The sequence below is a fragment of the Gorilla gorilla genome, chromosome 8, assembly GCF_029281585.2.
Source record: "Gorilla gorilla gorilla isolate KB3781 chromosome 8, NHGRI_mGorGor1-v2.1_pri, whole genome shotgun sequence".
NCBI classification, from domain to species: domain Eukaryota; kingdom Metazoa; phylum Chordata; class Mammalia; order Primates; family Hominidae; genus Gorilla; species Gorilla gorilla.
This window is the reverse complement of record NC_073232.2, coordinates 87,463,869-87,489,154: the sequence shown is the minus strand read 5'-3', so window position 1 is coordinate 87,489,154 and position 25,286 is coordinate 87,463,869.

The following is a 25,286-nucleotide window of genomic DNA, read 5'->3' as shown; positions in this document are numbered from 1 at the left end:
GAATATGTTGGGTGATTTCCACACACTTAGTGAAGTGCTGGCACAGGAGGCTGTAGGGTCAAGGAGAAATATAGCAAACAGACATGAGACAGGGCCTGGGGAAGGAGATGCTGTGGGAGAAACCAGAGGCCAGGGTGGAAAGCCCAAGAGTTTTGGCTGGTTCCAATAGGGAGAGATTTTGTCTAGAGATATTTTTGTTTGATGCAATTGGGTATGTAGGTGAGGACCAAGGGAGTACTACCAGCATCTAGTGGAAAGAGGTCAGAGATATTGCTAAACATCTTACAATGCACAGGACTGCCCCCAACAACAAAGAATTATCCAACTTGGAATGTCCAAAGTTGAGAACCCCTGCCCTGGGAGTCGGGAGGAGCCCCTGAAGGTTCTAGGCAGGGCAGTGAAACAGTCAGATGTATTTTCAGATGTCTTGTCAATATTGGAGAAATTAGGAAACTGCTGTTTCTTTCAAGTGGAATTTGTCTAAGGGATGGCTGTTGGAGCCAGTGAGCTGAGGGTCTGGAGAGTGAGAATTCCACCCAAAGGAGCGTGGTGCCATGGCAAGTCCTAAACCAGGCATCAGGAGTCACGGCCGGACTTCAGCATTTCCAGCCACAGGCTCGGTGACCATGGGCAGGCATGACAACTCCCTGAGCCTCCCTTTCCTCATCTACAAAATAAAGCACAAGAACATATACTGTTCTGGCCTTATTCCTGTGTTACTGTGATACCAAATACAATCATATTTATGAAAGACAGTGAGAAAACATAGATGAATGATATTATTGTACTATAAAGAGCATCTTTTAAGCAATTATACAATGAATATAGGCTAATTATAGCAAAGGAGAAAATACAGTTAAGCAAAAAGAGAACAATAAAACTCACCCATTAACCATCCATCCCTTCACCATCCAGAAGAAACACTTAACATTTAATTGTATATTGTTAGCTTTCCAGGCTTGTGTGTGTGTATGTGTGTGTAATTTTTCATTTAAAAATCAGATTATGCTTTCCCCACAAATAGGCATTACAAATAGCATGTCACATCATTAAATTGTTTCTACACTATTATTTTGACACAGAGTGTCCTCTGTTGTTAGATTGTTGTGTCATTTTCAAATGTTCCACATTGCCAAACATTGCTGGGAGTTACATCTCCTTATGGGTTTTAATTCAATTAAAGTGAAAGATATGGAGCTGAGAAATGCCTTACATTGGGGCACACAGCACAGCCAGCACCCAGACCTGACCCTGTGCCCTCACTGCTGCCAGTAGGAACTGTAGGAGTAAAGAGAATTTTCCCTCCCCTCCTGAAGGTTTAATCTACTGAAATAAACAGACAATAGACAGATTAACAGACAAAGCATACAAACGTATTAATGTGCAGAAGCACAGGAGCTGTACAAAATACGAGTCTTGAGGGAAGGGTCAGATGGTTGAGGCTTAACTACCCTCTTCATAGGGAAGAGGGAAGAAAGGGGATGTAGGCAATTTTGAGAAATAGTAAATGATTTGTAAGGGAATTGAATGAGCCCAAAGAACAGACGATGGCCTGGGACAGTGTTCCTCTGAGCTCTGGGGAGGTAGTGGGAAGGTAAGGGGCAGAACTGCACTGTGAACAGAGGTTGTCTTATTATGCAGATAAAGTCTCCCAGGAGTTTCCCTCAGAAGAACAGATGAAATATCTATCTGGGTGTGATGACTTTAGGTCTTTTCCCTTGTGGTCACTCTTTCCTGGTTATTTGATAAGATTTCTAGGGAGGGAATCTTAAGACAGTTGTATTTCTTTTGGAAGAAGATTTTTCTCAGTCAGATAAGGGAACTTCCAGAGAGAGACAGTCCCTCCCTGTGCTTAGGGGAGGAAGCTTAAAAGATCCTTTGTTCTGAGGCTTGAAGTCTAAGGCCTTTTGATTTCCTTCAGTTCAAAGTGCTCAGTAGCCCAAAGCACCATAGTTTGGGGTATTGTTTTCTGAGCCCCATCAGAATATTTATGTGGGATCCTAGATTATCAGGCAAACGAGGAGTAATAAATTCTTGCCACTTCCCCCCCTGAAGATTCAAGTTTACTGAACTAAACTGACAATAGGCAGATTAACAGGGAAAAAGGCATACACATTTATTAACTTGCATAAGCACAGGAGCCATACAAAATATGAGACTCAAGGAAGGGTTAGATGTTGTGCTTGTACCTTTGTCATTGTAATTTTGCTTCCTGTTTAAGAACTGGGGGAAAGGTAGGCAGGTGGTTCACCTGGAGAGGCACCTGATGCATTTCAGAAGCCCTGGATGGAAGGAGAGGGACAAGGGTTGAAAATATACTTGTCAGGTACTATGTTGACTTCTTGGGCAACAAGATCATTAGAAGCTCAAACCTCAGCATTGCGCAGTACACCCATGTAACATGTACCCTGGAATCTAAAATAGAACATAAATAACTGAAAAAGCTCCACAAATGTCCCCTAAAACCCATCTCAGTAGCCCCAGCTGAGGCCACATCACCAAAGCTCAGCCAACTGAGAATGGTGTGCCTATTACTTGCTTTACTTCAGAGGTTAACCCAATGACTTAGAAGCTACAACAACATAATGACTGCAGCATCCTTCATCTAGGAAGGGGCTGAGCTGACCCAGCATTGGGGTGGATGGACACTGCTCCACCCACACTCTCTGGACCACTTTCCCTTGTGGCTGATGGCAGAGGGCTGGAAGATTGAGGCCCCCATTGGCCTCATGTTAGGACTCAAGAAACTTGTAGTTCATCTGTCCCAGAGACAAATTTGAAATACGATAGAAGCTCCATTGCAGTACTGTGTGGGCCAGCAAAACAACAACAACAACAACAAAACAGCAATCACCTAAATGTCCAAAACGAAATGGGGGACTCTTATCTAGGATACATTGATTTCCTAGAATATCAATTTCTCATTTTAAATGATAATTGTTAAGACTACACAACCACATCTAAAATTCTTATGAAATCTTATTTTCATACTAAGACAAACAAGGCACACAATTTTATAGAGAATAAAACTACTACTGTGTTTAAAATTGCATTTGTATATGAAAAGGGAAATAGTTGCAGCAGCTCTGTTAGGTGGAATGGGGAGACTTTTTCCTCTTTTTTTCTAAATGTTCTGTAATGTGGTTATGATTGCACAGTGACTGTAAGTGTGTTTGTGTATGTGTTTGTGTAAATGTGCAATGAGCTAAGTTCTGGGTCCTCTCTTTGCACATCCACACCCTGTGGGCTCGGTACTTGTCTCCTTCAGACCAGCACTGAGGGCTGGGCACCTACCCCAGATCCGAATCCTGCCCTCCCATTAGCAAGGCATCCCAGGGAAGAGATACAGAAAAACAGGCAGGGAGGAAGAGGGAGGGGACATAGGGACATGGAACAAGGGAGGGGCAGAGAAAGAACGGAGGTGGAGGCTGAGGGGAGGGGAGCAGCTGGGCCTCACCAGGGGTGTCACTCAATTGAGGAGGTGACCAGGGAAGTCCCAGCAAGGAGCAGTATGTCCCCAAGAAGCCTGCTTATGCTGTCCTCAGAGATCACACCTGGACTGACAGTCCCAAGATTGAAATACTGAAATTTTCTCCCTGTAGCGACAGCTCAGAGACCAATGCAGAAGTGAATCCCCAACTGGGTTCCATAACTCCTACTGGGGTAAACCACTCCAGTTTCACAGACACAGCTGGGACCACCCCAGGCTAGTCCTGATTTCCTGAGGTCCTCTGTCCACCAGAGGCCCCTGTGCCCCCCACCTGGATCCAGACCAGGCAGGAAGAGCAGGGAATCTTCTGAAGGCCAATGTCTGCATGCTGGGAGCCCTTAGCGGAATCTAATGAACTCTAGAATCTTCCCACTCACTTGGACACAACTGCTTGGGAGGCCCCCACACCAGCTCCAAGAGGCCCCTCTCTGCGCGTGGGCCCTGAGGTGGGCAGGGTGGATGGGGAACACATTGTTCCCTTGGCTCCAACTTGGACTGGCATTTCTGGAAGTTGGTGTGTGGGCAGGTGTGTGTGTGTGTGTGTGTGTGTGTTTGTGTGTGTGTGTGTGTGTGTTTGTGTGTGTGTGTGTGTGTGTTGGGGGGGTCCTAGCCTCCAGGTCCCTCCCCAGAGTCCAGACCCATCAGGCAGTGGTGAGGTTGGCTCTGGGGTGCTGGGCAGGGGGTGTGGGGCCCTGGAGCCTCCGCCCTCTTCCTCCCTCCCACTCAGCCTCTCTGCAGCTTGCACCCCTATCCCTGTGTCTCCACTCTCCCACTTCCCTCTCAGTTCTCCTCTGGCCATTGTGGCTCACTGATGATCACCTTCTGATGTGCTGATGTTCATGTACTTGGACTCTCTCCTCCTCTGTCTTGGCTTTGTTGCCATCTATTGGCACCTGTGTCTGTGTCTCCCTCACTATGAACTTTGTGTCCATCCTCGCCCCACTCAGGTTTCTCTGGGAACCCAGGGCCTCCCAGTCGGAGTGAGCAAGGCCCACCTCCCACCCTTTCTGCAGGGCCAGGCCCTGTCCCTGCTCCTACCCAGCCTCTCCTCCCCCCAACTCTCTCCATGAGGTGCTCGAGGGTCATGCTGGGCTTCCAGCAGGTCACAGAAAGACACCAAGGAGGAGGCCATGTGCCCATGCTTGCTGCAGAGGGACAGGCGCGGGGGCTGCTCTCACAGCCGGTGCACTCTGCACTTGTCTTCTTCAGGCCAGCACCGGGGACTGGGCACCTACCCCAGATGGACTCCTGCCATCCCAGGAACAAGACCTCCTGGGAAGGAGAGCAGAAAATAAGGCAGGGGAGGAAGCGGGAGGCAAGATAGGGACATGGGACACGGACAGGGCCGGGAAAGAACAGAAAATGATTTTGCATCTGTGGAAAGATGCTGCCTGGCCAGCGGGATGGTGTGGATAGGCCCAGGTGTTGCTGCCAAGCCCTGCTCCCCTGGGTGATTAACAGAAACGAGGCGGTGGGGAGGAGGGAAAGAGAAAAATGCCTTCTACCTCCATGTATCCCGAGTTTGAGCCCCGCGCCAGCTTGAATGGCCCAGACACTGGGGAGGAGTGGGCCCAGACACTGGGAGCATCCCCATGCTGAAATAAAGCTCCAGGAATCCAGGCCTGGGTTTTGGGGTTCAGGCAGTATGTGTTTTTCTTACCACAAGCCAGATCCCTCTGGAAAAGGTCGACTCCACAGCTGTTTAAAAATCCCCTGGGACTTGGAGATAAATGATCTGAGTCAGGCTGTGGTAACAGCTACGTTTTGGAGCCAAGCAGGAGGTGGGCCACCGCTCCGTCCTCAGGCCCATCAATCACTGCTCGGCCACAATCTCAGGGGCCACCAGCCTCTCTGACCGTGCTGTTTCCATTAGAGCATGATTGTGAAACTTTCAGAAGAGAGAGGCTGGCAAAGAACTCAGGCCAGGAGAGCCGCCCGGCCCACACCAGGGCAGAAGGACTTCAAGGTCTCACCCTTGCCCCTCATGGGTGGGGCTGGGCTGGTTTTCCGCCAGATGGTCCCTGTGGAGATGCAGGAACATTCCCTAACCTGGGAGCCACCTCGGAGGGGAGGGAGAAGAGGGAGAGCTCACCTAGATGGCTCCACGCACCTGTCCCGGCCCGGCTTCCACTGGGCTTAACACATTCCCCCATGAAATCACGTGCATGCAGCCAAAGCAATACCAACAGGGAAATACTTTTTATTTTAACCTCAGGCTCTCACAACCAAAGTGGGTTTGCTCAGTGTGGTAAGGGAGTACGGTGTTTGCAGTGGCCCAGGACAACTGGGGGTGCCAGGGAGGCCCTGCACAGAGGAACATTTGGGGAGCGTCAGAGACAGGAGGAAAGTGTCCCTGCAAGGGCCCACAAAGATGGGGAGCCCCCAGCTGCTGCGGCCTCTTTAGCTTGGCTAAAGAGGGATTATGCACCTGTTTAATCTGGAGAGAAACGCTGCCTGCAAGTTATGGTTGTTTTGCTCTAACACACGCCATTAACTATTCCTGGAATCCAAATGGAAAAGGAACAAAATAAACCACTTTGAAGTTCCAGGCTAGGGCTGATCTGGTGGGGGTGGGGGTGGGGTTCGGGTCCAGTTGGATGGTCTGGGCAGTGAGGGCTCTGGGCGGGGGCCGCCCCTTGCACTCTAATTGGGTGTGTCTGGGCACCTGTTTGTCCTGGCATCTGCAGGAACTGGGGGGAGAGAAGGATGGCCTCCTGGGTGCAGCTACCGCCTACACTGGAGGAGGGAAGGAAGAGCCTCTGGCCAGGGTGTGCCTGGGTGGATTGACTTCCTGAGAGCTCAGGCCACCCCCATATGCAGTGAGGCCGATGCTGTCACGGCACTAAATGCTGCAGATGCATGAACTCATTTAATCCTCGCAACAAACCTACAAAGTGGGTATCCTGATTGCCCCCATGTTACAGATGAGAAGACCAAGGCACAGAGAAAGAAAGTGGCTTCCCTAAGGCACACAGCAAGGAAGCAGCAGGGCCAGGATTTGAACTCCCAGTCTGGCTGCAAAGTCCCTGTACTTAACCAGGACATGCCTCTGTCTCTTTAACTGCATTTTAAAACCAGTTATTTGGCCCAAGAGATGTTCAGTAGTCATGCCCCACCCCAGCTGACTCTCAACCCCTGGAAGATTTCCCAAAGCCTGGGATCAGCTTTCTCTCCGGGCTAAACACCCCCTCCTGGCCCCAAATCACCCCAGCGCCTGTTTCCTGCGGTATTCCCCATCTCGGGAAGTGGAAGAGTCATGCAAAGCTTGACGGCCCCTATGAAGCAAACACAGGAAAGGCCAACGCCCCCCACCGGCCAGTCCCAGGATTTACTGAGATCATGAATAACAGGTTTCTTTAAGGCAGCTGTGAAGGCGGTAACCCCCCCAACCACCTGTCACCCCCAGCCTTGGGTGCCAATGGGAGACTCTGAGGACCAAAGGGCTGGGGTGGTGGAGTGAAACTGCCGCCTCTAACCTCTCCAAGGATCAGACACCACGTCCTGCATTTCCTTACAGCTGTCTTCCTTTCCCCAAGGCCAGAGCTAGTCTTTCTTGGAATCCTGGGAAGAGGCCTCTTTGACCCAAACTCACCCTCACCACCTGCTGAAAGTGTCCACATCATGGAACCCTCTGGAATGTGGTCTCTTTTTCTCCAAGTGACTCATCCAGCCTCCGCACTGTTACCAGAAATATCTTTCCAATACACAAATCAGATTAGGCCTCTCCCCTGCTTCAAACAATTTCAAATCTCTTGGCGCCAGCTTTCCACAGGAAACAGCCCAAATGTCTTATGATGTCCTACTAGGCCCCTCACAATCCAGCCCAATCCCCTGGCCTCTGCCTACTTTAGCCAGAGCAGAATGATCATCATTATTTCCAGGCATCAATCATGCTGCCTTCCCTGCCAGTGACCCCTCAGCCTGGTATACATCTCTTACTCATCCCTCAAATACCCATTCGAACATCTCCTTCAGGGCCTATACTCATCCACCTCTCTCCGTGGGCAAAAGAAAACCTAGCAGAACCCTTTGCACATACATCTTACCATAACCCCTTGTGTCTCACTCATTCATTGAAATGTCTGTTTTTCCACTCTAACGAGCTTAAGAGAAGGAGGCTTAATCTTTGTATTTTCAGCACCCAGTATCAACAAGGCTGTTGAAATGCAAATATTTGGGAGAAACCCCTTGAACCAATAATCTCCAAAACCAACAATATGAATGCATTTATTTAGTTAGCTCTAGCAGAGAACATACTTGGAGACATCCACTTCTGGGCTGTGGGAGTTGTGATGTGACGGGAAGGAAACCTGTGCTCTAGGATAGAGTCTTGCCATGGGGCTGGGACTCCTGAGACGGCTGCAGGGACTGGGCAAGCTAGAGGGCAAAAACCACCCTTCATTAGGCTTTCCCCAGCCCAGCCCTGCACAAGGGAACCCATTCTGCCCCCTGACTCATCTACTGAAGGTCCTTCCTCTCCCGCCGAGGCTTAAAACCTGGCCATTGGTGTCTGCCTCCTGACATTACAGAAAGCAACCCTGGACACCTCCTCCAGGTACCTTGCAGGTAAGTATAGGCCCTCCCCATCTCCAGCTCCTCTTGGTAGAGGCAGGGGGCAGACAAAGGCCTAGGCAAATAGAGAAGGGTCCCCAGAGAATCTCTGACCTGCCCCAAAAGTGTTTACACCAGAAGTTTTGTGCAGGTAAGGGAACCTGCACAAGGGGCCTGCCGGGGTCTACCCACAGCAGACTGGAGGCCCACATGTGCTGGGGTAATGGGGTGGAGTCACCAGGAATTGTCACCTTATGCAGGGGGAGGAGCCTGGCCTCTTCAGCTCATGTTGGGGGGCCCTGGTATTCAATTTGGGAGCTGGAAACCTGCTTGCAGGACCCCCTCTCTTTGCTGAGAGCTTTTCTTTTGCTTCATAAATTCTGCCCTCCTCACCCTTCAATGTGTCCGCATGCTTAATTTTTTCCTGGTCATGATACAAGAACTCAGATTTAGCTGAACTAAAGAGCAAAACTCCAGCATCTCTGTCCTGTGAGCAGCATGTTCCTTTCCCTGATGTCTCCACCTCAGATGCCTCTGGTCTGGAAGTCATTTCAGCTGCCTAGCTGGAGACTAGCTGTGGCGCCATAGAAAACACTGCCTTTGGAGCCAAATCAATGGGAGTTTAAATTCTGTCTCAGCCTCAGTCTCAGTTTCCTCATCTGCAAAGTGAGAGTAAAGAATCACTCCTTTTTGGGAGGCTGAGGCAGGGAGATCACCTGAGGTCAGGAGTTCGAGACCAACCTGGCCAACATGATAAAACTCCGTCTCTACTAAAAATACAAAAATTAGCCAGGCCGGGTGGCACGAGCCTGTAATCCCAGCTACCCGAGAGGCTGAGGCAGGAGAACTGCTGGAACCCGGGAGGCGGAGGCTGCCGTGAGCCGAGATTGTGCCACTGCACTCCAGCCTGGGTGACAGAGCAAGACTCCATCTCGGAACAACAACAACAAAAAAAGAATCACCCCCAAGGGTTGGTGTGAGAAGCAGAGATGATGTGTGCAGAACCTCGGTGAGCGGTACCTGCTCACTCTGGGGTCCCGTGGCCTCCTTGCCCTTCCCTTAACTATGGTGAATGGCAGCTAACCATGGCATTAGGACCATGAGCCTGGTCAGAGAGATACGTATGTCCAGGTCACCCCTGAGCCATGCCATGCACAGCACGGACACGAAGGATAGTGTACAATCCCATTTTTGCAAGAAAAAATAAACATCCACATTCAAATGAATATGCCTAGAAAACATCTGGAAGGATAAATACCAAAATATTAAGTCTTGGGGTTCTGAGTGACTTTTTTTCTTTTAGTTATGTATTTATCTACTTTTTTCTCCATGTGTTGAGTAACAATAAGAACAAAAATTAAACCACATGTGATAGAAATCTGGATGCAATATGGTCCTTAAATTCAAAGCACCATCTGGGATTTGCGTGCCAAAGAATCGTGGTTTACAACTGCAGATGGCTGTAGCCTCCATGTGGAAGGAATTAGGATATCTGAGCATGTCCTCATCTCAGGAAAGTCCTTGTGTAGACTTAAGGCAAATGCCACTCCCTAAGTCAAGGCTCCCCCATAGCCGCTGCATATAAAGAGGTTTTGTAACAGTGATAGCACTGTTGCTTAAAACAAATTTTCCATTAGATAAGTAGTTTTTTGGATTTAATTAAGTTGTGGTTCTAATTCATTAGGTAAGCTCTGTGTCGAAAACTCTAGGAAAACTTGTAAAACAAAGTCATTCTGCAGTTCAGACTCTCGCTTCCTTGTATCTTTCTATTTTATAAATTTCCATATTAGTTGATTTTCTTGAAGCAAGAAATGCCTCCACTCACTAGTGAAAACTGGTCCTATTAGGACAAACTCCACCACATTTATTTCAGGATAAATCTCTGACGCCGTGGCCTCCCTCTTTGGCATCGATATGCTGGAATGCACCACAGCAAGGGAGGTGATGACATTTCTGTGTCTATGAAAAGCATATGAAGCAATTTTATGGGGTAGTTTCTCATCAGGCCTGCTCAGAGTCAAGGCAATAGACTAAATTAACTCTTGACAGCCTTTTCGGTTCTGCAAGTCTATCAAATTTATTGTAGAGAGACATTTTTTTGTAGTTTCTTATCCCTCCATGAAAATGAAATCAGAGAAACATTTGGCCTGAATTATTTTAGCATAAAGATCAGCCAAGTTCAGGTGCCAAAGATTCAAAATAAGAGTTATGAATCATCATAAAAATAACCTCTTCAAGAGGCAAAGTAATCCTCAAAGTAAGACCATCTAAGATCTATCCACAAATAAAAATTTTACAGCATAAAGTATTTTTAAGGCCTATTTAATTCAACTCAGTTATATCTTCAATAACCTAGATTCTTTTAGTTTCTCTGCTATGTCTAACATTTTGCCCTTCTTCTCATGGTCACAGGATGGCTGCAATGATTTAGAATCATCACATCCTCAAGCAGAAATGTCCAAAAGCATATTCCTAAATCAATCACAGATGAGAAGAATGGATTTACAGTGAAATGATTTATGAATCCCTGCCTAGGGCTAGGAAGGAGACCTTCCTTTTTCTAAACAGTGGTGTTGGTACTTGAACAAAATCGGCGTTTGTTAAGAAGGAAAAAGGAAAGATGGGATGGTGGGTAGCCTACTAGGAAGAACTGTCACAAAGATGGATATGAAATTTATAAGTGACAACACTAGCCAGAAGACAACAGAGACATTCACTTACAGTTCTAGGAAAGAAATAATCCAAACCTGAAAAGCTATACCCAGCCAAACTATCAAATAGGAGAGAAAAATAAAGTCAGTTTCAGGTAGGAAGAAATTAGAAAATTTGTCTTCCATAACCTTTTTGAAGAATAAAAAAAAGTATCTGATGATGTATTCCATCACAGCAAAACAGGAATCCAAGAAAGAGGAATATCTACGATCCAGCAAAAAGTGAAATTAACCAAGAAATGCAATGGAAATAAATCTTAGCTGGAAACTCTGCAGCAGGTCTAGAAAACAATAGTTCAAAACTAAAATGAGAAGTACCAAAAGACTCACCATGTATGTCTTTAAATGCAAGTGGGTTTCATTATGCAATTCTATTATTAGGAACCTAGAAATTTCTGATCAGATGAGAGCATATGTTTCTTCTGTCAACAACAGCAACAAAAGTAAAACAGCTAGAAACTCCAGGGAACATAAGTAGCTGTACAACATCAGAGTACAAACATGAAGCAGAATTAAAAGTGGCCCAATATTGAGCACTTGATTTTAATTTTAAAAAGAATCCGTTTGGCCGTGAGGATTACAAAGTTTCCTCCAAGTGGCCCAGTTTAGTGAAATAAGATAACATTTTTTTTCCTATGAATATAGTCATACTTTTGGGGGGTTCATCAGCAGATGACATTTATATCACTGTAACCTTGCAAATGCCGTTTTTTGTTTTACAGCTTTATAATCAGCGTATAGACAAAGTGAGGGAGATTTATAGTCACAGAACAAAGTGTCAAGGTTACAAATCTTGAAGATTTAAAATTAATGTTACAGCTGATAGAAGCTGAGAAGGTTAAGGAAGAAAGTAGGAAAAATGAAGGTGTGTCAATTTCTCATTTATTTAGGGAAAGGAGTTAATAAATATGGTCTGAATGTTATGAATTTGGAAGTAAAAATTTAACAATGAATTTAGAAACTGAAAATTTTAAAATTTAACAAAGTAGTATCAATGGACACTTAAATGCCCTAATTATAATCTCTCACTACCATTTTCTACCAAAAGTAAACATAACTTCTTGGAGAAATAGTTAATCCAGGCCTGTGGCACCCACAAATGTATCCCATGAGCCTGGACCATCTATTCATACCAGAAAATGAGGAAAGTGCCAAAGACCTGAGGTCAGAAGGAATCGGGAATGACTTGAAAACGCTTTCACTGGCCAAAGACGGGACAATTTGAACATCAATAAGAATTGAAATGCAAGGGTCTAAAACACATCAAACATGAGTTCATCATGATACTAAATGAAAAAGGAACTCAGCAATAACCATTAGAGGAAGCTAGGGAACAAACTCATCATTTTAAAAACCGGTAATGAAACAAGTTTTAAAGGAATTAAGAACCAAGCAATTATTTCTGCTTTTTCTGTATTTTAGGATAACCAAATAATCAAAGGAGAAATTCTTTCTAGAGAAGCATTTCAACTATTAAAGAAATAAGGACGGAGAGAAGATCACTACCCTTTTCATTCTTTATTTATTTGTATTTGTATACATTTGTGGAATATAAATGCAATTTTGTTACATGCATAGATTACATAATGGTCAAGTCAGCTTTTAGGTTATCCATCGCCCAAATAATGTACATTGTACCCATTAAGTAATTTCTCTCCATCCACTCCTCTTCCACCCCTTCACCTTTCCAAATCTCCATTGTCTATCATTCCACCCTCCACTTCCATGTGTATACATTATTTAGTTCCCACTTATGAGTGAGAACATGTGGTATTTGTCTTTCTGTTTGACTTGTTTTACTTAAGATAATGACCTCCAGTTCCAACCATGTTGCTGCAAAAGACATAATTTCATTATTTTTTGTGGATGAATAGTATATCATTCATATACTATGAAAATGTAGTGTACATAAACTACATTTTCTTTACCCAATTATCCATTGGTTGACACTTAGGTTGATTCCATGTTTTTGCTATTGTGAATAGTGCTGCAGTAAACATAGGTATGCAGGTATCGCTACCCTTAATGAATGAAAGGATCAAGGCAACAGTCATCAAGTGCTGCTGGAATAATTCAAAGAGAGACAACCAGACATGATGTACCTCCTGGTGGAAGGCGACAGCATTGTGTGTAAAGTATTCCAGCCAGAAAATTAAATCTCAATCTCAGCAAGTCTTTAGAGCTAATTACCAATTTATAGGAAGTCTGAGGGATAGAAGAACACATTAAATGACACCACTGAGTTGCAATTATCAAAATCCAGATGGTGGAAACTCTACAAGTCAAATAACACAGTTTCTTCAATAAATAATATTGCCATAGGAAGAAAAAGAGTGAGGACCTATAGATTAAAAGAGTCTAAAGAGACATGTAAATTGATTGTAGTATAAGGACTGTATTTAGATACATCTTTGAACACAGAAAAAAAGAGAGTAAAATTTCAATAGTCACTGGCTATTAAGGAATTATTTTTTTTTAGGTGTGGTAATGGCATTGAGGTTATGCTTTCTTGAGCATCCTTTTGTTTTGTTTTGTTTTTTATTTTTGGAAAATGTAGACTTTTTTTTTCTTTTGAGATGGAGTTTCGCTCTTGTTGCCCAGGCTGGAGTGCAATGGCGCGATCTCGGCTCACCGCAACCTCCGCCTCCTGGGTTCAAGTGATTCTCCTGCCTCAGCCTCCCAAGTAGCTGGGATTACAGGCATGTGCCACCATGCCCAGCTAAGTTTTTGTATTTTTACTAGAGACGGGGTTTCACCATGTTGGTCAGGTTGGTCTCAAACTCCCTACCTGAGGTGATCCAGCCGCCTTGGCCTCCCAAAGCGCTAGGATTGTAGGCATGAGCTACCGTGCCTGGCCTGGAAAATGTAGACTTTTAATAACTGCTTTTATCACCAGGTTAAGTAATGCAGTTACAAAGTAGTTAGAAATTTCTGAAAGGGTGTTATAGTTAAAAAAAAAAAAGAACTGATTTGTACACATTTATTATCTAGCACTTCATTGGGACACTACTGCTCTAAAGGCCCTGGCCAAATAACTCCCAAACGAAACACTCAACCCAAAGTTGTTTTCAGCCCACTGTTAATGAAGCTAGCTGCAGAACGCAAGGCCTCTAAAAGGAGAGGACACAAAGTCAGGCGAGTAGGGGCCATTGGCAATGCTTAGAGCCAGCCAGACTCCAAACAGGGAGCCCAAGTGGTTTCTTTCTGGGACACTCTACTTGAATTATTGTTCAATTAGTCAACAATAGATCTTCAAAAGAGAACAATTAGTTAACATGATAAGGAGGTTACTGCATTCTTTGGCCCATGTGTCATAATTATAGTTAGCAAATTCTGACAGTTTTAACGAAAATAGCCTCTATCATTTTTGCAAGTATGAAGATAATTATCCACAGGACTTTTAATGTTTGCTGGACAACAATACACGACTGATAAGCTATAAATGACATTGTTTTATGATATAAAAATACTAGTTTTTAAAATTTCTTATTTTTATAGGCATTCACTGTTTGAGTCAAGGTTAGGCTTGTTAAGTGATTAAAGGCAATTTTATTACAGCAGCATGTACTTATTTTATTCTGAAAGAATAAAATTCATAAGTAGAAACAGTTTTATATTTGTTTGCAGCCTGTAAAATTGAGTTATTTTGCTGATATAAAATACTAAGAACTCACTTGAGGACTATGCCACCTTCTGAAAATGCCACACCCCTACTTCTTAAATATGCTAAAGTTACAGCATGTCCCAGACTTGTCCAGAGCAACTGACTGCTCTTGACTGTCCCTTCCCCAGCAATAGCACTGATTGTGTTGGGAAAAGCCACAGAGCAAGACTGCACAGCCAGATGGAGGAGAGTTTAAAGGCAAAATACCAAAATGGCTCTCTGGTGTAGGTGATTTCTACTTTCACACTCAGCTTTTACATGATCCCCTAACCTTAATTTGTTTCTCCTTAAGGGGCTGATTTGGATTGACTTGTTGAGAATGGTATCCATTATCTAATGAGTCAGGAGAGAAAGGGATTTCTGTGGTTACATGTAAACTTGTGATAGGTCTGCAGAAGTTACAGGTGAAGAGGGTAGTGAGGAAGTCAGCCACGATCCATCTATGTAAAGGTCACACCAGCTTCATTGTACACTTTGAAGACTTTCTCAATGGCATTGACCTAGATAAGTATCCTTATTTTTTTAAGACATACATACTGAAATATGTAGATAAAATGATACAATGTCTAAGATTTGTTTCAAAATAATTGGTGGAGGGGAGTGCGTGGAGATACGGATGAAGCAAGTTGACTATGAGTTTGTAATAGAAGCAGAAGGCTGGGTATATAGAGGCTTACTGTAGTCTTTTCTCTGCTTTTGTATATGCTTGAAAATTTCCATATTTAAAAAATTTTAGGAGATAAAAGCCTAAGTATGTTATTTAAAGCTAAAAGTTAACCACTGGAAAATCCAAAGTATGATGTAACTATCAAATATCAAGAGACAGAGGCAGAGGGTTGGTAGGACTCAGTGGAAGTGCAGTCAATTCCTCATCCTTTGAGAGGAGGTTGCAGACACTACAGAGGAACAATCAAGGTATAGAGAGTTACAACAATGATTTAGAATTACAGAGACAACCACTACAAACACTTGGTTTTTGTTAAGGGGAGGAGGACAGGAGAAAGGAGGTTTCCCTTCTCATTTTCTATAATTTTCTGGTGTGTGATGCTTTTAACTTATGCACCTATTACTTTTTTATAGTGGTAAAATACATGTAACATAAAATTTACAATTTTAATCATTTTTAGGTGTATGATTCAGTGGCATTAAGTACATTCACAGCGTTGTGCAACCATCTCCAATATCCATTTCCACAACTTTTTTCATCATCCCAAATGGAAACTCATTAAACAAAATAACTCAATTTCTCCCTTTCCTCAGCCCCTGGTAACCACTATTGCTGTCTTTATGAATTTGCCTATTCTAGTGCCTCGTATAAGTGAAATCATACAATATTTGTCTATTCATGTCTGGATTATTTCACTTAGCAGAATGCTTTCAAGGTTCATCCATGTCATATCATGTATCAAAACTCTATTCCCTTTTCATTGTGATAAAGTCAACATTACATAAAATTTACTATTTTAATTATTTTTAGATGTACAGTTCAGTAGCATTAAGTGTGCTCACATTGTTGTACAACTGTCACCCCATCTATTTCCAGAACTTTTTCATCTTCCCAAACAGAAGCTCTGTATTCATTAAACAATAACTACCCCTTCCCTTTTCCTCTTTGCCTCTGGCAGCCACCATTCCATTTTCTGTCTCTATGAATTTGAGTACTCTAGGTACCTCACGTTAATGGAATTGTACGGTATTCGTACTTTTCTGTCTGGCTTATTTCACTTAGTGTAATGTTTTCAAGGTTCATCCATGTTGTAGTATGTGTCAGAATTTTATTCCCTTTTAGGGCTTAATAATTTTCCATTGTATGTTTATGTCATATTTTGTTTGTCCATTCATCTGTTTATAGACATTTGTTTCCACTTTTTGGTTATTGTAAATAATGCTGCTATGAACACTGCTGTGCAAATATCTCTTCAGGTCCCTGCTTTCAATTCTTTTGGGTATATGCCTAGGACAGGAATTGCTGAATTGTATGGTAATTCTATACTTAACTTTTTGAGGAACTGCCAAGCTGTATTTCACAGCGGTTGCACTATTTTATATTCCCACCAGTGAGGGGGAACCCCACAAGGGTTCCAATTTCTCCACTTCTTTGCCAACACTTGCTATTTTCTGGATTTTATAATAAGAGTCATTCTAATAGGTGTGAAGTGATATCTCATTTTGGCTTTGATTTGCATTTCCCTAATGACTAGTGATATTTAACATCTTTTCACATGCTTATTAGTCAATTGTATCTCTTCTTTGAATAAATGTCTATTAGAGTCCTTAGTCCATTTTTGAAATCAAGTTATTTGATTTTTTGTTTTTGAGTTGTAGGAACTCTTTACATATTCTGGATGTTAATCTCGAATCAGACATGATTTGCAAATATTTTTTCCCATTCTGTGGGTTGCCTTTTTACTCTGCTGTTGTGTCCTTTGATCCATAAGAGTTTTTAATTTTGATGAAATTCAGTTTATTTTTTCTTTTGTTTCCTATGATTTTGGTGTGAGGTCTAAGAGTTATTGCCAAATCCATTGTTATGAACCTTTCTTCCTACATTTTCTTCAAAGAGTTTTATACTTTTAACTTTTATATTTAGGTTTTTCATCCATTTTGAGTAAATTTTTTTGCATGGTGCAAGGTAAAGGTGCACATATTACTTTTAAAGTTTAAAATAAACAAGAAAATAATATGTAAAATTATTTGTGTCACTAATTCAACAGAATGATGGTTATCTTTATGAAATAACATCTTTGTGAGATTGAAGCAATGCAGTTACTTTTGTTTTTCTCCTCAGAAAGTCATAGCTTTGAAAATTACATTGTTCTAACTTTTCCTCCTTATGTTTTACAGTGACCTTTGTTTGAATTGTATTGGAAAGTCCAAAATAGCCACTGACCGAAAGGTTAACAATGACTGTCTTCCACAGTGCTCTGAGAAACCTCAGCCCTTGACAGAAGTAGGTAGTTTCCAGCCTGCTTGCTACCCAGAAAGTTCAGCTTCTCATTTGGTCCATGAACAGGGATAAACATAAATTCTGTAAACCTAGTACACTATACACAGTAGGTGATTAGTAAAATCTGTTTAGTGTTTATCTGGTTGGTTTGTTGACTATCAGATTCCTGGAACTGAGCACATCCCATTAACTGTGATGCCAGCAGTTGACTAGCCCACCTATGTGCCAGGATATATCACGGGACACAGAGAGGTCAGCGTTGGCCTCTCTTGGCAGATCTCCCAGTTCAGGGAAGGAGGGACTCTGCAAGTTTGTCCAGACTTGCAGTTCTCTCCTCCCCCTTGTCTCTCAGGCTGAGTGTTTAGAGTGATCCTATACCCAGGGTACTAGGAGGACACCAGCAGTCCTCACATTAGCAACCCGTGCTGGAGGCCTCTTCTGGGAGACTGTCACCTTTCTGTAGAACTGTCCTGTGAAATGCAACAGCTTCCTTTTAGTGTGCACTTCATCATTTCCTTATTACTGTGTCATCTAATGCTAATAATAACCTGGGAAGGTGGGTGTTTTGGTCCCATTTTACAGTTGAGGAAACTTAGGGTTAATAAGCATGTTTAAGATTACACAGATGGAAGACAAGTCCAAGTCTGGCTGGCTTCAAGGCCCTTCTCTGGACCCTCACAGTATCTAGGCAGTCCCTGATTTCCAGCTTGCATGTCACTGCACTCAGCCTCCAACACTGTCAGGACATGTTATAAAGGATCGTTACCCAGAGGCCTATCATCACTCCTTGATTTAGGCTGCAGGGCCTCCACCGTTCAGCAGTAATAGGGGGAAACCACGCCCCAACTTTAGAGGCAGGTCTTCAGGTCTGCCACCTCCCCTCTGCCCTTACCCACCAAGCTACCCCTGGTGGTGGGAAATGGTGAGAAAAGACAGAAATAAGAAAGATTAAAGAGACCCTGTTCCCACATCCTCCCAGCTGAAGTCCCTTACCAATTGTATTAGTCCATTCTCATGCTGCTATAAAGAAATACCCAAGACTGGGTAATTTATAAACAAAAGAGGTTTAATTGATTCAAAGTTCCACATGGCTGGGGAGGCCTCAGGAAACTTACAATCATGGCAGAAGGTGAAGGGGAAGCAAGGCACGTCTCACATGGTGACAGGAGAGAGAGAGACTGCAGGGGAAACTTCCACTTTTAAAACCATCTTATCTCGTGAGGACTCCCTCACTATCACAAGAACAGCATGAGGGAACCACCCCCATGATCCAGTCATCTCCCACCGGGTCCCTCCCTTGACACGTGGGGATTATAATTCAAGATGAGATTTGGGTAGGGACACAGAACCAAGCCATATCAGTGCTGTACCCAGTTGCCTGGTACCTGGTCGTGGGTTTATTAGGGCAGGTGGATAGTGGCCCCATAAAGGAGTTGGCTGGGTGTGTGGGCTCTGGATTGGTTGGTATGTATGCAAAGAACGCATTCACAGGTGAGTTGTTTACTATCTGGGAATTGTCTAACCCCGGAAGGGTTGGTCCCCTCCATGGTCAGTGAGACCCCAGTTGCCAAAGCATTGAAATACAAAAATAAAAGACATGGTGATACAGTGGGGCACTTATCATATGCCAAGGCTCTATGTCACCTAAGCCCCAACAACTCCAAGAGATTAATAATACTGTCACCTTCTCTTTAGACATGAGATGATAGTCCCAGACAGATGAAATAATTTTTCCAAGGTCACAAAGCTAGTACATAGTGACATCTGGTCTGATTCCAAAAGCAGTTTTTTAACCCGTTTCCAAAGAAGCTCCAATATTGAGGAGCTTCTACCAAGGAGGGAGGTATGACTGATATCACGGTTCCTGGCCCTTGAACTTGAAGGCCTGGGTGTTCCCTGCCCCATTCCTGATCTCCAACATGTGGGAACTCCCTGGTCTCCCTGGGACCCATATGAAACAGTCCCCTGGTTGGTTTCTTACCAGAGGGCTAGACCCCCACCCAAAGGCCTGCCCAAGCAAAATTTCAGCCCACAAAGCCAAAAACCAATGAGGCTGTTGTCCCTTTGGTCAAGTAGATAACCCAGTGGTCAAGGCTATAAGCTCTTAAGGCCAATCACGAAGTTCCAAGCCCCAGAAAGAGTCCCTATAGTCAAACCCACGCCACTGCTCTACTGATGCAACTTGAAGCGACGATGACCAGCTTACTAGGATACTAACCCAAGCACCATGAGGGCTCGCAGTGCCAATGACATTCCTCAGTGCCCTCAGTGCTCGGCATTACTGATTTTGCAGTCATCCACTTCTTCGTTCTACCTCCTCCCTCCTTCCATGCACCTGCAGAGATAAACCCAGAGCAGGGTTCCCCAGCCCCCACCCCCACCACAGCCCTGGCACTGCTGAGGAGCAGGTGAGTGGCTTTGCAATGCATTTACTCTCAGATGCCACCACTGAGGCCCAGAAATACAGGCACACCTAGTTTCATTGTGCTTCATTACATTATGCTTGGCAGATGTTGTGTTTTTCACAAATTGAAGGTTGGTGTCAACATGGCTTCAAGCAAGTTTATCAGCACCACTTTCCAACAGCATGTGCTCACTTAATGTCTATTTATCAGATTTTAGTAATTTTTGCAATATTTCAAACTCTTTCATTATTATTATATCTGTTATGGTGATCTGTAATCAGTGATCCTTGATGTTACTATTGTAATTATTCTGGGGTCCCACAAGCTGTGTCCATATAATACTGCAAACCTAATCTGTAAATGGTGTGTTTGTTCTGACTGCTCCGTGTACTGGCTGTTCCCCAATCTCTCCCCTTCTCCTTGGGCCTTCCTATTCTGTGAGACACCAATATTGAAATTAGGTCAATTAATAACCCTACAATGACCTCTAAGTGTTCAAGTGAAAGAAAAAGTCACATTTCTTACTTTAAACCAAAAGCTAGAAATGGTTAAGCTTGGTTATGAAGGCATGTGAAAAGCCGAGATAGGCTGAAAGCTAGGTCTCTTGCTCCAGACATTTGGCCAGATTGTGATCGAAAGGAAAAGTCCTTCAAGGAAATTAAAAGTGCTACTCCAGTGAACCCACAAATGATAAGAAAGCAATATAGCCGTATTGCTGATAAGGAGAAAGTTTGACTGGTATGGATAGAAAATCAAACCAGCCATAACATTCCCTTAAGCCAAAACTTAATCTAGAGCAAGGCTGTGACTCTCTTCAATTCTATGAAGGCTGAGAGAGGTGAAGAAGCTGCAGAAGAAAAGTTGGAAGCTAGCAGAGGTTGGTGCATAAGGTTGAAGGAAAGAAGTCATCTCCACACCAAAGAAGTGCAAAGTGAAGCAGCAAGTACTGATGGAGAAGCTACAGCAAGTTATCCAGAAGATTTAGCTAACATCATTGATAAAGGTGGCTACACTAAACAGCAGATTTTCAATGGAGACAATGTAGACAGCCTTTTATTGGAAAAAGATGCTACCTAGGACTTTTGTAACTAATGAGAAGTCAATGCTTGGCTTCAAGGCTTCAAAGCACAGTCTGACTCTCTTGTTAGTGGCTAATGCAACTGGTGATTTGAAGTTGAAGCAAATGCTTGTTGACCATTCTGAAAATCCTAGGGCCCTTAAAAATTATGCTAACCCTACTCTACCTGTGCTCTAGAAAACAAACCCTGGTTGGCAGCACTTATGTTTACAACATGGTTTACTGAATATTTTAAGCCCACTGTTGAGACCTCCAGCTCAGAAAAAAAAAATAGTTTTTTCAAAACATTGATGCTCATTGATAGTGCACCCAGTCAACCAAGGCTCTGATGGAGATGTACAAAGAGATCAATGTGTTTTTCTTTTTTTAACGCCTGCTAACACAACATACATTCTTCAGCTCATGGGATCAAAGAGTAAATCTGATTTTCAAGACTTATTATTTATGAACTGCATTACATAAGGCTATGGCTGTCATACATGGTGATTCCTCTGATGGATCTGGACATGGCAAATTGAAAACCTTCTGGAAAGGATTCACCTTTCTAGATGCCATTACAATCATTTGTGATTCATGGAACATGGTCAAAATATCAACATTACCAGGAGTTTAAAAGTTGACTTCAACTCTCACGGATGACTTTGATGAGTTCAAGATTTCAGTAGAGGAAGTAACTGCAGATGTGGTGAAAAGAGCAAGGGAACTAACATTAGAACTGGATCCTGAAAATATGACTGAATTGCTGAAATCTCAAGGCAAAACTTGAAAGGATGAGGGGTTGCTTCTTATGGATGAGCAAAGAAAGTGGTTTCATGAAATAGAATCTTCTATTGGGGAAGATGCTATGGACATTGTTGAAATGACAATGAAGACTTTAGAACATTCCATAAGTTGATAAAGCAGTAACAGGGTTTGAGAAGATTAACTCCAACTTTGAAAGTTCTACTGTGGATAAAATGCTATCAGACAGCATCACATGCTACAGAGAAATCTTTTGTGAAAGGAAGAGTCAATCAATGTGGTCAACTTCATCGTTGTCTTATTTTAAGAAATTTCCACAGCCACCTCAGTCTTCAACAACCACAACCCTGATTAGTCAGCAGCCATCAACGTTGAGGCAAAAAATTATGACTCAATGAAGGCTCTGATGATTGTTAGCATTTTTAAGCAATAAACTGTTTTAAATTAAGGTATGTACATATTTTAGACAATGCTATTTCACACTTAATAGGCCACAGTATAAAGTAAATATAACTTTTATATGCATTGGAAAACCAAAAAATTTGTTTGACTTGCTTTATTGTGACACTCACTTTATTGCAGTGGTCTGGAACAGAGCCCACAGTATCTCCAAGGTATGCCTTCCTGTCCAGCTGCCTCCTGGGCCACTCAAAGACACTGGAAGTAGCTCTTTAGCCAGTGTTATAGCTCAGACCCATTCACTGAAGTTTGCAAAGTCCTGGGTGCAGAGAAAACTAGCAGCAATGAGATGGGAAGAGAGTGTTTACAATATCACCCCATATCTGTCTCTCTTACTTTTCTGGGTGTTAAAGATGACTCTCTGCAGCCACCCCACCGCTCAGCAGCCACGGCCTGCTTTCCCACTCTCTGCCCTTCATGGTTTGGTTTAAATATCTTCCTGGGAAGTGCAAATCCCCATATTTAGGCCTAACCCAAGCTGCCTGATTTTCAGTGATGGCCCTGGAAGAGATCTTGGAGACAGTACAACTGAATTATCTTGTTTTACAAACTAGTGAATGGAGGTGCAGAGGGTTGAAGGATAACTGGTGCAAGGAAAGAGATGAGAGATGGAGTGAGTGCCGTGTGCATGTGTGTGTGCATGCACACACACACACACACACACAAAGACATACACAAGGACACACATAAAGGTATACACACAAAAAAAAACCTAGACGAAGCTCTAAGGCAAGGAGTCACAGAAGCCTACAGTAGGACATTGTATCAGTCAGCATTCTCCAAAGAAACATAATGAATAGGATATATATATTTTCTTTAATTTAAAAAGTAAAAAAATATAAGGACTTTATTATAAGGTATTGGTTCATGGAATTATGAAAGCTAAGAAGTCCCATGATCTGCGAGCTGGAGACCCAGGAAAGCTAAGGTTGTTATTCAAAGGCTTAAGAACCAGAGAAACAATGGTGTAGATTCCAGCTCAGGTCTGAAGGGCAAAGAACCAGGAGAGCCAAGGGCAGAAGAAGATTGATGCCCCAGCTCAAGCAGTCAGGCAAAAGGAAGATGAATCCAATCTTCCTCTGCATTTTTATTCTATTCAGTCTCTCAATGGATTGGAGGATGCCCACCCATACTAGGGAGGGCCATCTGCTCTACTTACTCCACCAACTCAAACACTAACCCTGTCCAGAAACACCCTCAAAGACACACCCAGAAATAATGTTTCACAAGCTACTGGGCATCCCATGGCCCAGTCAAGTTCACACTTAAAATTAAGCATCTTGCCAGTCCACCTCTTGTCAATTTGGCACCCATATACATTTCCTTAAACCATACTTAATTCCCAAATAAAGACAATAGCAAGGTCATAATTCCACCAACCATGATATAACTATCCTGCATGCAATAGAAAATACTCTAAGCCCTTCCCCAGGAGAGAAGGTAAAGCCTTCAGGTGATGTTTACTCTTCTAAATATCCCATAACTTCAGAATTATAATGTAAAATTAATAATACTTAAATACCAGGACACAAAATCAGTACATATTATGTTACATGTTAAAGGAATAAGAGTAAAGAAAACCTACATATAATACATATATGTGTGTATCCACACACATATATCCACACACATGTATTCATAATAAAGTAGGAGGAAATATTCATGACAATTAATCCTTGTTTCTGTAACCAGTCATGTGGTTGTAGCTAGTATTTATAACTACTTTCTTCCACTACCCATTCTGTTTTCCCTCTGCCTTCAGCAAGCACCTCAGCTGGTCATGGTTGTTCACCTGGTGGGCTGACCCAAGCCTTCATTCCTAAAGGTCTGGGTCATTGGTAGTCCTGCCTGGATTGGCCGTTGTAGTTTTCTACTGACATTAATCACAGGGAATGGTAACACCTAACATGGCAGTCTTTTTTTTTTTTAATACTTGAAGTTCTAGGGTACATGTGCACAACTTGCAGGTTTGTTACATATGTATACATGTGCCATGTTGGTGTGCTGCACTCATTAACTCATCATTTACATTAGGTATATCTCCTAATCCTATCCCTCCCCCGTGCCTCCACCCCACAACAGGCCCTGGTGTGTGACGTTCCCCACCCTGTGTCCAAGTGTTCTCATTGTTCAATTCCCACCTATGAGTGAGAACATGTGGTGTTTGGTTTTCTGTCCTTGAGACAGTTTACTCAGAATGATGGTTTCCAGCTTCATCCATGTCCCTACAAAGGATATTAACTCATCCTTTTTTATGGCTGCATAGTATTCTATGACATATATGTGCCACATTTTCTTAATCCAATCTATTATTGATGGACATTTGGGTTGCTTCCAAGTGTTTGCTATTGTGAATAGTGCCACAATAAACATACGTGTGCATGTGTCTTTATAGCAGCATGATTTATAATCCTTTGGGTATATACCCAGTAATGGGATGGCTGGGTCAAATGGTATTTCTAGTTCTAGATCCCTGAGGAATCGCCACACTGTCTTCCACAATGGTTGAACTAGTTTACAGTCCCACCAACAGTGTAAAAGTGTTCCTATTTCTCCACATCCTCTCCAGCACCTGTTGTTTCCTGACTTTTTAATGATCACCATTCTGACTGGTGTGAGATGCTATCTCATTATGGCTTTGATTTGCATTTCTCTGATGGCCAGTGATGGTGAGTATTTTTTCATGTGTCTGTTGGCTGCATAAGTCTTCTTTTGAGAAGTGTCTGCTCATATCCTTTGCCCACTTTTTGATGGGGTTGTTTGATTTTTTCTTATAAATTTGTTTAAGTTCTTTGTAGATTGTGGATATTAGCCCTTTGTCAGATGGGTAGATTGTAAAAATTTTCTCCCATTCTGTAGGTTGCCTATTCACCCTGATGGTAGTTTCTTTTACTGTGCAGAAGCTCTTTAGTCTAATTAGATCCCATTTGTCAATTTTGGCTTTTGTCACCATTGCTTTTGGTGTTTTAGTCATGAAGTCCTTCCCCATGCCTATGTCCTGAATGGTATTGCCTAGGTTTTCTTCTAGGGTTTTTATGGTTTTAGGTCTAACATTTAAGTCTTTAATCCATCTTGAATTAATTTTTGTATAAGGTGTAAGGAAGGGATCCAGTTTCAGCTTTCTACATATGGCTAGCCAGTTTTCCCAGCCCCATTTATTAAATAGGGAATCCTTTCCCCATTTCTTGTTTTTGTCAGGTTTGTCAAAGATCAGATGGTTGCAGATGTGTGGTATTATTT